The 16230-nt window shown below is 42.4% G+C and overlaps 1 protein-coding gene across 2 annotated transcripts in view; it reads left to right on the top strand.

Moving 5' to 3' along the window:
- Positions 1 to 16230, top strand: part of Lig4 (DNA ligase 4) — a 140396-nt gene that overhangs the window by 67709 nt on the left and 56457 nt on the right. For both annotated transcript variants that reach the window (XR_008221357.1, XR_008221358.1), the window contains 2 exons: positions 5968 to 6149; positions 9915 to 11390. The gene's annotated coding sequence lies outside the window, so the exon portion shown is untranslated. The remainder of the gene's footprint in view (positions 1 to 5967; positions 6150 to 9914; positions 11391 to 16230) is intronic.

Genomic DNA, 16230 nt, shown 5'->3' with positions numbered 1-16230 from the left:
CAGACAGACAGACAGACAGACACAGAGAGACAGAGAGCTAGTGAGCAAGAGAGACACAGACAGATAGAGATAGACAGACAGACAGACAGACAGACACACACACACACACACACACACACACACACACAGACTGATAGACAGACAGACTAACAGCATGAAGATTACACATTTCTTCACAGAGCCCTCATCAACTGGATAGAGAATCCATAAAAACTAATGAAGACATTCCAAACTTCACATTTGAAAAAGTAAATCTTAAATATTAAGAGTATTTGGGGAATTTTAAATATTTCGCTCCTGTAAGATAGACAGATTGAAAGGATTTTTATTGTTTTTATATCTATCTATCTATCTATCTATCTATCTATCTATCTATCTATCTATCTATCTATTTTTGGTTTTTCGAGACAGGGTTTCTCAGTGTAGCCCTGGCTGTCCTGGATTTTTCTCTGTAGACCAGGCTGGCCTCAACTCAGAGAGATCCATCTGCCTCTGCCTTCCGAGTGCTGGGATTAAAGATGTGCACCATCAGCCTGACTGATTTAAAGGATTTTTAAAAAAACAGCCTAAATTTAATGGTGAAGTCATTGAGTAGCAAGCACATATGCTAGAAATTGGTTTATGACCTCTCTCTGTAGTTAGCACATTCTAAAGAGTAACTTGGCAGCAACTGGAATTTCACTTAAAAACTCATTGTGGGACCATAGCTGGAAAAATTAGGTTGGGCCTTTTTATCATTTTAGCCTCAAAAGACCCTTCTAGACAACCTCGGAGTACTTTTTCTGTGTCTTGTGTTTACTATGTAATGGATTGTCTATAGAATTTAAGACCTCTCATTCATTCTCATATCACGAAGACCTTCCTCATGGCCAAGAAACCAGGAGTCATTCAGTATTTTATTAATGAGTGAAAGAATGTCCGAAAGAAACACCAATGAGAGGTGAGCCCATCCCTCTTGTACAGAAGACAAGAGGGGTCAGATCCCCAGGAGCAGGACTGGTATGAATTTTCAGCCTAACTTAAGGATTGAGGAGTCAAACATCATTGAGGATGGAATGACTTACTACAAGATGTCCTCCTTCTTGGTACACAAACCCACATTCTCTAGATCTTACTGAGTTATGGAATGTGTAAATAGATACAATGACTGAGGTTATAAAGTCAAAGAATAATGTGTCTGTAAATGAGTATAGTATAGAGCAGAAAGACGGGAAATATCTTGTCTCTCTGACATACTGGTAACTTGTGAAGGCTGGTATAGATTAGATGAATTGAGATGCAAAGTCCCACCTTAATTGTAGATAGCACCATTCCTGTGCTGGGGTCTTGGACTAAAAGAAAGAAAGCTAACCGAGTATCAACATTCATAGCTCTTTGCTTCCCGACTGAAAATGCAATGTGTTGTCTGTCTGCCTTCAGTTCCTACTTCCATGACTTCTCTGTTATAATACACTGTTCCCTTGAGCTGTTGGCTGTGATCAACCCTTTTCTGTTTGTGTTGAAGTGTTTTATTGTACTTATTGTATATAGTTTTTCTTATAGTGTTATAACCTTCTTTTATTATTTTGGACAAAAAAGGGGAAATGTAGTGATATATTGTGTACCCTAATAAAATTTGCCTGAAGATCAGAGGACAGAACAAGCCACTAGATTGGTGGCACACACCTTTAATCCTGGTACTCGGGAGATCTCTGTGAGTTCAAAGCCTTGGACTACATGAGATTGACTCAGTCTAGGAGAGAAACAAAGCCAGGCAGTGTTGGCACACACCTTTAATCCTAGTACTGGGAAGCACACGCGCCTTTAATCTCAGGAAATGATGGCTAGGTGGAGAAAGGTATATAAGGCCTGAGGAGACAGGAACTAAAGGCTTTTCAGCAGAAGCATCCCTTTCGGCTGGAGCCTTTCGGGTGTGGCAGTGGCTTGTTCCTTTGTCTCTCTGATCTTTCAGCATTTCCCCCAATATCTGGTCCAGTTTTTTTTGTTTGTTTGCTTTTTTTATTAAAAACCTTTTAACCTTTATTAAAATTTTTATAAAAACCTTTATTAAAAACCTTTTAACATTCGAGCAACAGTGTATTGTCACAGGTATAAGAGCAGCAACTAACACACCACGTCTTCCTCATTTTTAAAATGAAGGTTCTAGATCATTTCCTTTCGTTCAGATATTTTACAAGAATTTAGGCATTAATATTTTCCATAGGCTTTGCCCAGATTTGGGTGAAATTGGATGCATTTTTTACTTCTGGTTTACCTCTCCCAGTTTGGCTCTCATCCAGTACCTGTCCCCTTGACTTATGGACTCATTCCGTGGTATTTTTTGTTGGAGCAAAGCCACACTCTCATCTCTGTCCCCCACTGGCTTTCACCTGGTGTTGACTGAAGGGGAGCCTCTCCACCTTCTGTAAATGTGGCAGAGGTGGGCATGATTGCCAGATGAGCAATGCTGATGATTGTAGTCGCTGGGAGATTCCCATAGAATGCACAGGACTCTCTTATGTCTTAATCTTGAGAAAACGATGGAGTTCACAGCAGCATTCCTCTAGATAGAAACTTTATCCATCGTTTAGCATGAGTACACCGGACAGTACATTCATCCTATTCTACATCTAACCACAGACCTAGCACCCTAGCCTGAGTTGTATCAATTAAGAAATCTCCACCCTTGTGAACTGAGTTATATTCTCTCAGTCAGGCTCAGTTTTGAGATGGGTACATAGATTAGTCCGTAAGTAAGTTTCCTTCAAAACTCAGTAATCAGTGATTGGATCCCAACTCACACCTTTGTAAGCCATTGCTAACCCCGCATTTAACACAGGAAACCTAGTGTTCTTTAAAAAAAATGATCCTTTTTGTCTCCCTACATGCTACAGTGACTGGTCTACAAGCTTTGCATGCAATTTAAAGAATTTCCTATGGTCCAAAAGAGATTTTCCATGGCTAGAAGGGAACACAGGCATGCTGTTCTGGGCCTGGCCACCAGTGGAGCTCTGGGCATGGCCCATTAACATTCTTACTTGCTTTTAATTGAAAGGATGCTGTCCCGACCATTTTCTTCTTCCATGGCACAAGTATCCTGCTGACAACATTGATCTTTTGGGGAAACAGCACAAATGTACGATGATTAATATATTCTGCCTTGTTATTTCAGAAGGATGGCTGGATGGCTCTGCCAGGAGGCAGGTTACCCAGGTAGTTCACTTTCTGTCTTTCTTCCTTTCCCTGTGAACGTGCAGCGCTCATTAGTGTGGAGGCTGCCCAGGCAGGAGGGCAAGAGGGCAGGGGCATCTTCTTCTGCTAGCATCCGGGCAGCGACTGGACAAATGAGCAGCTGGAACAGGGGTCTGGTGTTTTTTGTGAGTTTTTCTGCTCATCACCTGCATCTAAAGACTTGCTAGCTGAATATTCAGCTTTTTTTTTTTTTTTTTTTTTTTTTTTTTTTACAGGTTATGGTTTCTTAGAAAATCAGAACATATTGGAAAGATTTTGGAACATTAGTTACAAACTTAGTTTCTTCTATTGATATCCCAACTGTGTAGTTGTAAGTAGAAGAAATAAAATCTGAATACTTACTTAGGTTTTTATTATTTCTTTGTAAACTATGTAGAATAACTAAAGCAAAAGAAGGTGACAACATCCCTTTCATGGAAACTAAGATGACTTTATCTAAAATTTATCCTGTGTTGTTTTAATCCCTTATGTAAAGATACACTGCCAATTAACCTGGGGTGAGCCTGTGGAGGGGACACATCCAGTTATCACAGATGTTAAGTTGTGCGGGTCACAAGCTAATAGCTGTTGGAAGTTTGTTATAATTAAGCCAAGAGAAAATTCAGACTTGAAAAGTTCCATGTTATGTGTGAGAAACTATTGACTCTCAATTAAATTTCATTTGTAAAAGTCGACGAGTCATTGGAGAACTGATTGGTGTGCTCTTCCTTGGGGAGGGCCGCCGCTCCTGCTCCCAACTTTGCTCAGTGGTCTGTAGTTCTTTGTATAGGACTGATGCCTCTTGAGCTTTTCCTTGTGTTGTTTGTCATGATGGTCTTCCTTGTTCAGCTCATTTGGGGGCAGTCATGTTGGCTACTTTATGCGTGTAGCCTCTGACACTACTAGTGGACATAATCTCAGCAAAGTCACCAGCCTCCTGGCTCTTACCGTCTTTCCACTCCCCCTTCTACAATGCTTCCTGAGCCTCTAGATGTGGCAGTATTTTATAGATGTATTCTTTGGGGGAACTGGGCTCCACAACTCTGCATATTGAATGGTTGTTGCTTTCTGTAATGGTCTCTGGTTGTTGCAAAGAGAAGTTCCCTTGATGAGGGGTGAGGAGTACACTTATATGTGCATATGAGGACAGATGTTTATAGATTGTTGTTAGGGATTATCTTGATTTAGTAAATTAGTGGTTGTAGGTTCTCCTCCAATGACCCTGACTTCACTAGCACTGAGTGGTTAGGCAGGTTTTCAATATCAGGCATGGGCTCCTTCTTCTTGAGCAGGTCTTAAGTTCAATTAGAGACATTAGTTTCCATCAAGGTATGTGCGCCACTACAACACCTGTAGGGTTAACATATCATGTTGGTTGCTTTTCTGGGTGGGACTGTTGTTTGCCTCTCTCCTTTGGAAGCCTGCATAGTAGCTTCTGGAACTATGAAAGCCAGTTCTCAGGGAGGGGGGATTTATTTTGGCCCTGAAAACATACATATAAGTAACATTGTAGGGACTCAACAGGTCATATTTGGGAATATATATGTATATGCAAATACATATATGCATGAACTAACAACTGAGGCCACAAAAAGCAAGCAAGCAAGCAAACAAACAAACAAATAAATAAACGAGTAAATAAATAAACAAACCTGGGAAGTGGTAGCACACATATTTAATCCTAGCACTTGAGAGGCAGAGGCAGGCAGATCTCTATGAGTTCTAGGCCAGCCTGGTTACAGAGTAAGTTCCAGGACAGCCAGAACTACACAGAGAAACCTTGTTTATAAACCCCCCCCCAAATCAATCAATCAATCAATCAATTAATCAGTCAGTCAGTCAATCCATAAATAAATAAATAAATCCAAAGACTGTGAATGAATCTCAGCTTTTGGGAAGAAGCAGGCAGGGAACAGCTCACCGCTGATTGCAATGAACACTGTAATTCAGGTCAGTCAAGGCGCAAAACCACTGAATGGTTTTATTTATGTATGCTAAGAATAAAAGAAAAATTAAACAACACACAGATATAATTTCTCCTACTAATCACATATTTCTAGATATAAAAAGGTTCATGTTGTCAACACTTTCTGTCAGGGAATATATTTTGAAAATTTTTAATTCTTGATGTTTGACTCAGACAACTATTAGTCAACTTTGGATTTTGTTGTTGTTGTTAACTATCATAATCTTAGTTCTTAGTCTCCTACTTTGTGTAAGTGTTCACATGTGTGCCGGTGTACACACATGTGTCGGTATGAGTCCACGTGCAAGTCAGAGGTCACCTTCAGTATTGCTCCTCAGGCTCCACCCACTTTTCCTTTGGGACAGGCTGCCTGGCCTGGATTTGCCAAGCAGGCTAAGGTGACTGTCCCGAGATGTGCAGGGACCGACCTGTCCCAACCTCCCCAGCGCTGACGTGATAAGCACGAGGCACCATGCCTGGCTTTTCCTGTGAGGGTTCTGGGGACTGGATGCAGGCTCTTGAGCTTGCAAGGCAAGCACTGTATGGAGTGGGTTTTCTTGTGAGCCTATCCATGCTATGAAATGATGTTTTTATGTGATATACGAGTACGCCGGACCCTGAATTACCAGTTACACACTTTATCAGATTCTCTGTAAGGTGACTGTATTGAATGTGAAAATGGGTAGTGAGCCGCCTGGACTTTGTAATATGGTGCGCCCCGTGCATTTGCAATGGAAGCTGCCGACTGTCCTGCCCCTCTCAGGTGTCCTTCTTCCTGACTTAGGTTACAGGATGCAGCGTTTAAGGAAGATGCTCTGCGAGAGGCTGTTCACAACTCCTCACTGAGAGGCAAGCAACTAAATCACCTTCCGCTTTGCCTCACCTCGTCTGCCCAGGAAGAACTGGATTTCAGTCTCTCTTGGCTTAGACTTGTGTTGCATCAAAAACTCACCTCAGATCTGTTTGCTTTAAGGTAACTCATACTTAGGAAATATATTCCCTAACATGTACAATGCATCACCATGGTAAGCCAGGTAATCACCCCTGTAAGATCACCTGCCCTCTAAGGATACATTTAAAGGGTACTCAGTAGTAGAAAGAAGGATATGTAAGTAATCGTGGTCATTCCAAATGTACTCAGAAGCATGATCTATCTATGATCTATCTATCTATCTATCTATCTATCTATCTATCTATCTATCTATCTATCTATCTATCATCTATCTATCTATCTATCTATCATCTATCTATCTATCTATCTATCATCTATCTATCTATCTATCTCTATCTATCTATCTATCTACTATCTATCTACCTATCTATCTATATCTATCTATCTATCTATATCTATCTATCTATCTATCTATCTATCTATCTATCTATCCATCTATCTACCTGTGTGTCTGTGTATCTATTTATCTATCTAATCTATCATCTAACAATCATCTATCTACTATCTATCTATCTACCTATCTATCTATCTATCTATCTATCTATCTATCTATCTATCTACTATCTATCTATCATCTATCTATCTATCTATCATCTATCTATCTATCTATCTATCTATCTATCTACCTATCTATCTATCATCTATCTATCTATCTATCTATCTACCTATCTATCTATCTATCTATCTATCTATCTATCATCTATCTATCTATCTGTCTGTCTGTCTGTCTATCTATCTATCTATCTATCTATCTACTATCTATCTATCTATCATCTATCTATCTATCTATCTATCTATCTATCTATCTATCTATCCATCATTGTTCCCCTCCTCATTTTGTTCTTTTTCCCTTTCCACGTCTCTGCTTCTCCCTTTCTGTATCCCTCCTCTTCCCCAGAGTCACATGCCAACAGAATCTTTTCTCACTTATTGTAAACCACATAAAAGTTTGTTACATCTCTACTGCTGACATTTTAATTTAAAATTTCATTTTCCCTGAATCACACCTTACCTCTCATATGACTGCATTTGACAGGGTAACATTTGCTTCCTTTATGCTCGAGCAGTGCCTGCCTAGGGGCATGGATTCATTTTCTGGGTACTTTGCTATGCCACTACCCAACTTCATAGGTGGGTCTCAGTCCTCATGGATATGCAGGAATAGCTGAGAGAGTCCACAGAGAAATTTGAAAAGTGAGTGGAGACAGTTTGCAAGTGGATTCCTCAGGTAACCATCTCCAGTCTTTAGAAAGGGAAATCTCTCTCTCTGAAGCTGTCAATGCACTGGGATACCCAGTCCTTTTTATGTGAGAAAGACAAATGATGTATGAGAAACTTTTGTTTATTGTAAACTGAAGTCTAAGAAAAGTTTAAAAACAAACTTTAATGCTTCATTTTTATGCACACAAAACCTAAAATTTGATTATGTCCCCTGGAAAAAAAATGCTTTTTAAATAGCTTAGATGATTCTTATATTTATCAGAAGACTACTACTTAGAAACACTTACACTGTAATTAGGATCTGGGTCTAGTTGGGGGATGGTAATCAAAAATTAGTTTCTAAACTAGTGCTGTGGGAGGCCTCCTGAAAAGTGAGGTGGCCACCCCACCTGGGCAGGCACCATCTGGCACTCTCTGGGCAGCCGGACTCTGAGTGTCCCCAAGACTGCTCAAAACATTGAACTCAGAATCCGCAGGTCTAATTTACTGTTCTGTTTGCTGAAATGGCCACATTAGATGATTTTTAAAAGACATTTCTCTTCTTTTGGATGTAAATCCTCAAGGGCTTTCTGCCATGGAGACCTGAGGTTGTCCTTTCAAACAAAGCTTTTTCATTTTTATATAGAAATAAAGACTAGAATCAGAATTGAAAAACACAAAACAAAACAAAACCACCATTTTATTTTACATCAGGCAAGATTCCTTTTTTAGGTGAACTCTCAGATAACGAGCTCTCTACTCTGTTATTCACTCTGAATAAGTGCCTTCCTTAAGAAAACAGCCCTGCCTCTGCCACCCATCCAAGTGGGAACTCATTTACCAGAACAGGACTCAGTCTTTGGGAGGCTTCTCCCCTCACAGGAAGCTGTGGGCAGCAGTGAATTCTGTTTCCTCCATCTCTCAGGTTTTCCCCATTCACACCTGAAGGTATCTTTTATACGTACACAGCAGTTTCATGCTTCTGCTCTCAAATGCACAGGAACGGCCAAGGATATGCCCATCTTTCGAGCATCTCTCAGACCTGAAATCTAGACTTGCAGTACTTATTGCCACAGACAGGAGCGCAGCAAAGGAACAGAAAGGCACAGTATAGGAGGAACACAAGAACGCTTCCAGGGAAACAGGAACAGGATACGCAGATGGACTCAGAAAATCAGCCAAGTCAGGTCTGCGGTCTTCGCGTCCAAATGCCTGACTCAGGTTCAGAGCAAAGGTCTTCATCTTGGTATCTAAGTAACCCAGTAGTCTCACTTTCTGAGGGAAATCACCACTTTTTGTGGCCATATCTCCAAAGTTGCTTTTGATCCCTATGTGAGAATAAACTTGCAGGGTTCTTTTTTTGTTGTGTTTTGTTATTTTTCAAAACAGGGTTTCTCTGTATAGTTCTGGCTGTTCTGGATCTCACTCTGTAGACCAGGCTGGCTTTGAACTCACAGAGATCTGCCTGCCTCTGCCTCCTGAGTGCTGGAATTAAATGGGTGCACCACCATTACCCGGTGCAGGATTCTTTATCTACTGGAAAAGAACTGTCTGTGTGGAGCTGCCGTCTACGTAGCTTCATTTCCATCTTGTGCCTTTCCCTTCCTTTTACCTCATTTTATCTTTTGAATTACCAGAAGTTTTATTGTTTGCTTTTTTTTCTACAATTTATTTTTTCAGGGAAGTTATATTTTCCCAGTTATATTTTAGATGCTTATCATGGGTATTTTAACATGCATAATTAATTTAAAATTAATATCATTAACCATCATATAAATTGCACACAACACATTTCACACATTCTATTTCCCCTCCTTGCTAAATTTACACAGTAATTTGGGTCTACATTGCTCATTTTAATCACAAACTAGAAGCCACTGTGACCATGTTAGTGATGAATTTTCAGTCACCCATGTTTATATGTCTGTGCTTCCTGTCCATTTTTGTGCCTTAGATTTTCTATCCATGGAAAGGAATTGCAAGATTATGCATCTGGTTAATCTTAGTAAGGCTTCCTACAAACATCTGCCCGTGGCAGGGGTGACTCTACAATTTCCTGGGGCTTTCCCACTGAAGATGGATCTTCTACCTAACGACACGTCTTCCCTTTCTTGATATGCTTTGATAAATTTCCCCAGGCAGTAGTAATTCCTTTCCCACCCTTTCTGTGTGTTCCAGGGCAGCTTCACTCCAGAGTTCTTTGTCCCTGCTGGTGGCTGCAAGTACATATACGCCTTACTTCTTAGAGTCTTCTCCCGGTATCTCTAATAAGGGCCCCCACTAGAGGCTGAGGTCATTGCTAGAACTTTCTTTCAAGTATGTCTATACAATCATGTTTCAAGGTTCTGGATGGGTATCACGTACACCCTGCCTTTAAAGTTCTTAAATGTGTGAGCACTGGCGAACTTCACAGAACATTTGTGCTTTGAGAATTAATCAAATGTTCTAAAAGTGTCATTTCAGGTGTTATATGCATTTATTTCCTTCTTAATACTCCCTTCCCTTTGGCACAGAAAATTGAACTTCATGATATCTTGCACCAAGTCATCCTCTCCATTGACCCTTCACTGTTCCTTCATCTTCCAGGGTTTCAGGAGTCAGAATTCGGGGTGACAAGGACTGTATTGTCATGTTTTCCATGATAACATGTCAGGCTGCACTGATGGATTTGCCTGGCACCGATCCTGACATCTGTCAATCATATTCCAAGGTTGTAAGATCTCCTTTCGCTTGCTGAAGTTAAATGCAATCCCAGTATCCGGTTTTCTCCAGAGAACTCTGTGGGAGGAGGAAACAGAATGGGGCTCTGAAAGAAGCTGGAGTCAAATGCCGTCTTGTTACAGACCTCCTTACAGTTACTCCCAGGAATGTTGGGACATATGTGTGGCAGCTTCCCTTCTGGTCAATCTCAGAAGCATGAAGTCAACCTGAGACCATCAGAGGAAGTCACACAGTGTCAGAAGCTGCTGCCGTGGTCAGCTCAGCCCTAGGCATTTCCTGATTTGAAACCATTTTTAGAGGATGACCTCTTCAGAATATCGCTGGTGTAGGAAAGGCTTGGTTTTTCTCTATCTGCGATTCAATACAGAAAGCACAGGGCTGAAACTCCCAACAGCTTACCTGCAAGGGAGCCGGCACCGTGAAATTCAGAAAAGGCAACTGTCTTTATGCCACCTGAACCACTTTAAAAATTCTAGTGACACAGAACTGAGACGCAGTCTGCAGATACACTCCTACACCATACCTTCAGTGATTATGGGCTATGGATGGCCTCTGAGTCAGGGCTGTATGGCTGTGTGTGGATCAGGGTGATAGCTGAGTACATTCATCCTGAGTACAGTTGTCTCCTGAGAGCACCATGGTATCTCATCCCGTGTTGGATTGCCACTCTATTAAGTGGGCTTCAAGTGTCTGGAGTTTCCAACTTGTTTATCAACTAAACATAATGGAGGCTTTTTTTGAACCATGATCATATACAAATTATTGAATTTAAAACTGTACTGCTAATTGGGGAAGAAAAAAAGCTTTTATTTTATGAGTTGTGTTTTGTCCCAGAATTCTCTAACTCGAAAGTAGGTAGGTAATGATGTAAAGATGGCAGACCTCAGTTCAGATGCTCTCTGTATCCATAGAAACACCCTTGACCATTTTGCTCCCTGCAGAGTCCTGGCATCCTGGCTCTGAAGGGAAGAGCACTCTCCAAGGCACTGTCTGCCTGAGAGCAGCTTCCCAACAGTCCTGGGAGACGTCAGCAGAGCCTTGTGATGTCTGGGGGACTCAGAAAAGCTAAAACCTAAAGCAGCTGCCTGTGATGCACTGTTCCTAAGAAGGGCAGAAAAACTTGGGACGGTATGGAGTGTTTGAGAGCACTGGGGAAGTTCTTCTGACAGCCTGGCAAGGCCAGAGAAATCATGCCTTTCCAGAACACGCATCAGACACTCTGCCAGAATGCCATCAGGGTGTGACCAGGCTCTTCACCATGGACACCCAAGGAAGGTAGCCTACCAGGAGGGGACTAACTTTGGGTACTGCAGAACCACAGGACTGCTCAGCCATGTGCTGGTAAGTCTGTGTCACTGTGTAAGTCACTTGGTATTAGACTTGTGTCATTTTAAAAGAAGTCTGGCACGGAAAATCAGTGGTCTTAATCACAGTGCCCGTGTACCTGTAGCTAGAGTTTTCCTGCCTGGCCCACAGTCAGGACAAATCTCTCTCACCTGCCAGTCCCACAGCCACTCAGACCCAACCAAGTAAACACAGAGACTTATATTGGTTACAAACGGTATGGCCGTGGCAGGCTTCTTGCTAACTGTTCTTACAGCTTAAATTAATCCATTTCTATAAATCTATACCTTGCCACATGGCTCATGGCTTACCAGCATCTTCACATGCTGTTTGTCATCATGGTGGCTGGCAGTGTCTCTCTGACTCAGCCTTCCACTTCCCAGCTTTATTCTCCTCCTTGTCCCGCCTACACTTCCTGCCTAGCCAATGGCCAACCAGTGTTTTATTTATTGACTAATTAGCAACACATTTGCCATACAGAACATCCCACAGCATGTACCTTTTGTGTTTACTCCTCAGCTCTCTGTCCTTCCTCTCCTCTGGCTAGTTGGTTATAGTTTTGAAGACGGATCTCTGCTTCACTCCTGTTTTCTCGATAAGCCATTTCTACCCACTCTGCCTCGCTTCTTACCAGTAAACCTATGTGCGAAGTGTTCTAAGTTTCTTAGTGAGATGCTTAAGCACTGAGAAACTAATTAATTAACATAATAGATGGAGACACTGATATGGTGATCACGGCGCTTGCAGTGTTTTGCGGATACAGGTGGCACACTGCTGTCTTCATACATGTTTGTTTCCTTTGCACAGGAATGCATAGTGCACCATGGCTAACATCAACAGTAAAATGATGAGGGACCCTAGCGAAGTCACAGGGGTGCTACAAAAACAGGAAGAGACACATTTTACCTCCTGCACATGAATGCAGTGGGTTTTAGCATACAGGGCCACTGTAAGCGCGAGGGCTCAGGGAGAGAAGATTCTTCTATTTTCAGTATATTCAAAGGAAGAAGGAAAGATACCCTCAAGAAGGCAGATGTCAGAGGTCTAAATGTAAGAACTGAGCAGCGCTGGTCAATTTCTCGCTTTGACTCATCTTGGAAACACTGGCTAACATGATAACACAGCCCTGTATGAGGTGTGGGACCATTAAGCCAGAACCTGCCAGTGTCAAAATCACACCTTGAATGAACTGATTAACAAAACAGAACCAGTTCAGCTTGAGGAAGCCCACCTGATGAGCTGGGACAAGATTTGCGTCAATCAGGATGTCCTTGGGCTTAATTATTTCTAGTCACTCTGGCTAGTTTTTAATCAGGGCCATTGTTGGCAGAATTTGTGACTTAATTTCACGAGGTATTGATGTGGGATCTGCAAGGCCTTCAGGACTGTATTTAGACCCCACTACAATTGGGGAATCTAAGCAGGGGAATGGCACAATGGTATTTTCTCACTGATGTTTCTCTTGCCTTCGTTTGCCACATTCAGATCTACAATCGTGAACGGCCACTAGTCACAAGGCCGTGTGTGCCAGGCAAGTGTGAACAATTACATAAGACATCACTAACTTAATTGAGAGGTTACTATACATAATAATGTGATTACTGTTATATGTGCCCCACACACTGAGGGATACCCTGGACTAACATTTCCATGCTGGGAGTTCCCATGGAAATCTGTCTTCCCCTGACTCCCCTTGTCTGGGATGCACGGTATCAAGAGGAGAAGTGTTGGAGTTTGAGACAGAGTGTCTGGCTCCTGAGGTCTCATTGTTCCAATTATTTCTGTATGTGGAGTCACACTTGTGACAATCTTCGAGGGTCTGTATGGGTGTCTCCATTTCAAGATGGTAGATGAAACATGTGGAACCTTTTGGGGGTTTTGATTTATTTCAACCTCTTTTAACAGGAAAAAAATAGAAAAATGTACAAGTTCTAAAAATCAGCTTAGAATTTAATCATTAGGAGGGAAAACTTGTGCCATTTCTTATTTTAGCACAATTAACACATGCACACACAGACACACATATAGACACACATTTACACATGTGCACACCCATGTAGACATGCACAAATACAGAGACATACACACAGACATACATATACATGCACACACACACACACACACACACACACACACACACACACACCATACACATATACACACTTCACCTGGGCACAAGTAACACATGACAAACAGGATAACTATTTACAGACATCTCTGGGCTATGATGGGTTATATCCTGAGAAACCCATCAGAAAAGTGCAAATAAGTAAGCAGAAAATGTGTTTATCACACCTTATTGAAAGCACATGCCAGCCTGGCAGGACAGCGCACTGAAGAGCATCTGGTTTCCATGGTGATGATGAGGCTGACTGGGAGCTCCTGCCTGGCAACCCAAGAGGCTTTCATGTCTGTTGTCACAACCTCAGAAAAGGACTGAATTCAAAACATGACCTGTGGATTCCACAGAATGCGTGTGGCTCTCCCACCACTGTAAATAAAAAATTATGAATCATTTATTGATTTAACTATTTATAACTAACAAGCAAAAAAGTGTGTGTTTTTAAAAGGTATTTTTAAGTAAAAAATGTTTATGCTGTGTTACATGATTTCTCTCTCTCTCTCTCTCTCTCTCACACACACACACACACACACACACACACACACACACACACACACTGTGGGTGGCTGAACTGAAAGATTTAATGTCTACATGAATTATGACCTCAGAAATGTAAAATTCAATGGTGGGAAAGACTGAAAACAAAATTACCTTTCATGCTTAAAATAGATCGTTACAACTATACTATGTAACCACAGACTTGGAAGAGAGACACATTCGTCCCTGGGTTATTGCAGTGCATGAGTGCATGTGTGCACAGACAGGCATGTGTGTGTGCTCATGCACGTGTGTGAGTGTGCGGTATGTATCTGTGCACTCACGTGCATGTGCACATGCGTGTCTGAGGGACCGGCCTTGCCCAAATGGGTGCTCCCGCCCTGTCACCCCCAGTCTTTACTTGCAGCTCCACACATGTGTTCAGTAGAACAGGAGTCGCTGGCGTTTCTGACCCGTCACGTTCTGGAGCCGTCAGTCACTCTGTCCTCTTTCCACAGAAAAGCAAGTCATGCTACTTAACCTGCTTCGCCAAGCACCTTTGGCTTAACTCCACGTCGCCCGCCTTTCACTCAGAATGCCGGTTTCTCGTGGCGTCTGAGGGCTAGCCTCTGCTCCCGTTCTCACGTGGGGGCTCAGCCGGTACAGACTGAAGTGTTTGCCAACGGACAACTGTTGTGAAAGGGAATTTCTAGCTTTTATTTCAAAATAAGGAAATTAGCCAATACACACACACCTTTGGTTGAATCCTCTCGTTGTATTGAACAATCTGTCTCGTGCAAATGATCTGCGGCTTGTAAAGTGGTGTGTGTGCAAGGGCAGGCTGGCAATCATTGTGTGGAGACCTTTTTGAAAGTTTTGTAAGTGTGCAACGGATTATGAGCAGGTCATCATCCTGTTGCCCTCTTATCCCCTCTGCCTTCTACAGATCCTCTTCATCCTCCCAACTGGTTCATCCCTTTGAAGTCTGTGTGTGTCCATGTGTGTGCATGGGTGTGTATGGGTGCATATGCATGCATGTGTATGTGTGTGTGTGTAGGTACATGTGGCTGCTGTAGCCACATGATTACATTAGCCACGTCATGTCTAGAAGACAGACTTGCGCAGCCTCCTTCCCATCCTCCAGCCCTTACATCCTCTCTCCCGCCTTTCTGCAGTGCTCCCTGCATCTTGGAGTGGGTGACACAGATATTCCGTGTATTCTCGGCGTTTGGCCAGTCCTGACTCTCTGATTAGCCCCCACCGTCTGCAACACGGAGCTGTGCCGACGGGGCAGAGAGCAGGGCTGGTCTGGGTTAACTATGAATATTCAGCAGGCAGGCTGGCTGCTTGTTTCTTTAGCTTTACCATCAGTGGAGACATCCTCCCTCAGGTGCTCCCCTGGGTTTTCAACACAGACAGCGTTTCTTCCTGGGGGGGTCTCAGATCCAATCACAAAATGATGGCTGCCACAAAAATGATGGTGTAAACTCACAGAGAATCTACTTGCCTCTCCTGGGGTTGGCATTCATCTGAGTGCTGAGCTTATCATCCTTTTTAATGGTTCCTAGTGTTTTACTTTTTAAACATCCCTAAGAGACTGAGTGAGTAGAATTGTTGCACCTAAAGGAACCTCAAGGCTTGATAGATCAAGGAAGGTGCACACGTGTCCTTGGAAAGAGAACCAGGATTTGAACTCAGGCTTCTTATCACCTCTGCTCGCTCCCTATGATTGGTTACCAAAATGAATATTGTCAGCACCTAATTGCACACTGAAAGTTCAGGAAAACCAGCAATCCCATTACCCTTCAAGATGACCTTCCGCACAGATGTGTGGGGCTGGTTCACTTTCTTCAGAGTCACATACATGAACATGGGATGTATTTGGTCCTGTTCCCCCGTTATTAGCCTTAAACAGGGTAACATTGACCATGGCCTATGTACTTTGTAATGTCAAAGAGAGAACGGTCTCTCAGTTATAAAAGAATTCATGAAACACGTAGCAGAGCCTGCTGCCTGGGGGAGCTCGGGCCTCCGTCCTCGAGGGGAACCCATGCTGGAGTGCTGACTTGCTGGCATCATTACCCACTCAGTTGAAGTTCAGAGGGTGAAGCAGAGCTGCTGTCTTTCAGAAAGTCTGACAGATTTCAGAGGATGGAAATTTTTCTCCACTCTAACACAGTGAATTCTGGGCGCACAAATGCCACCTCCGAGTTACCACTTAGGTTTTCACAGTTTCTT

This window comes from Peromyscus californicus, unplaced genomic scaffold, assembly GCF_007827085.1.
Source record: "Peromyscus californicus insignis strain IS unplaced genomic scaffold, ASM782708v3 Scaffold_23__1_contigs__length_62951481, whole genome shotgun sequence".
NCBI lineage: Eukaryota > Metazoa > Chordata > Mammalia > Rodentia > Cricetidae > Peromyscus > Peromyscus californicus.
This window is presented reverse-complemented; position numbering and strand designations above follow the sequence as displayed.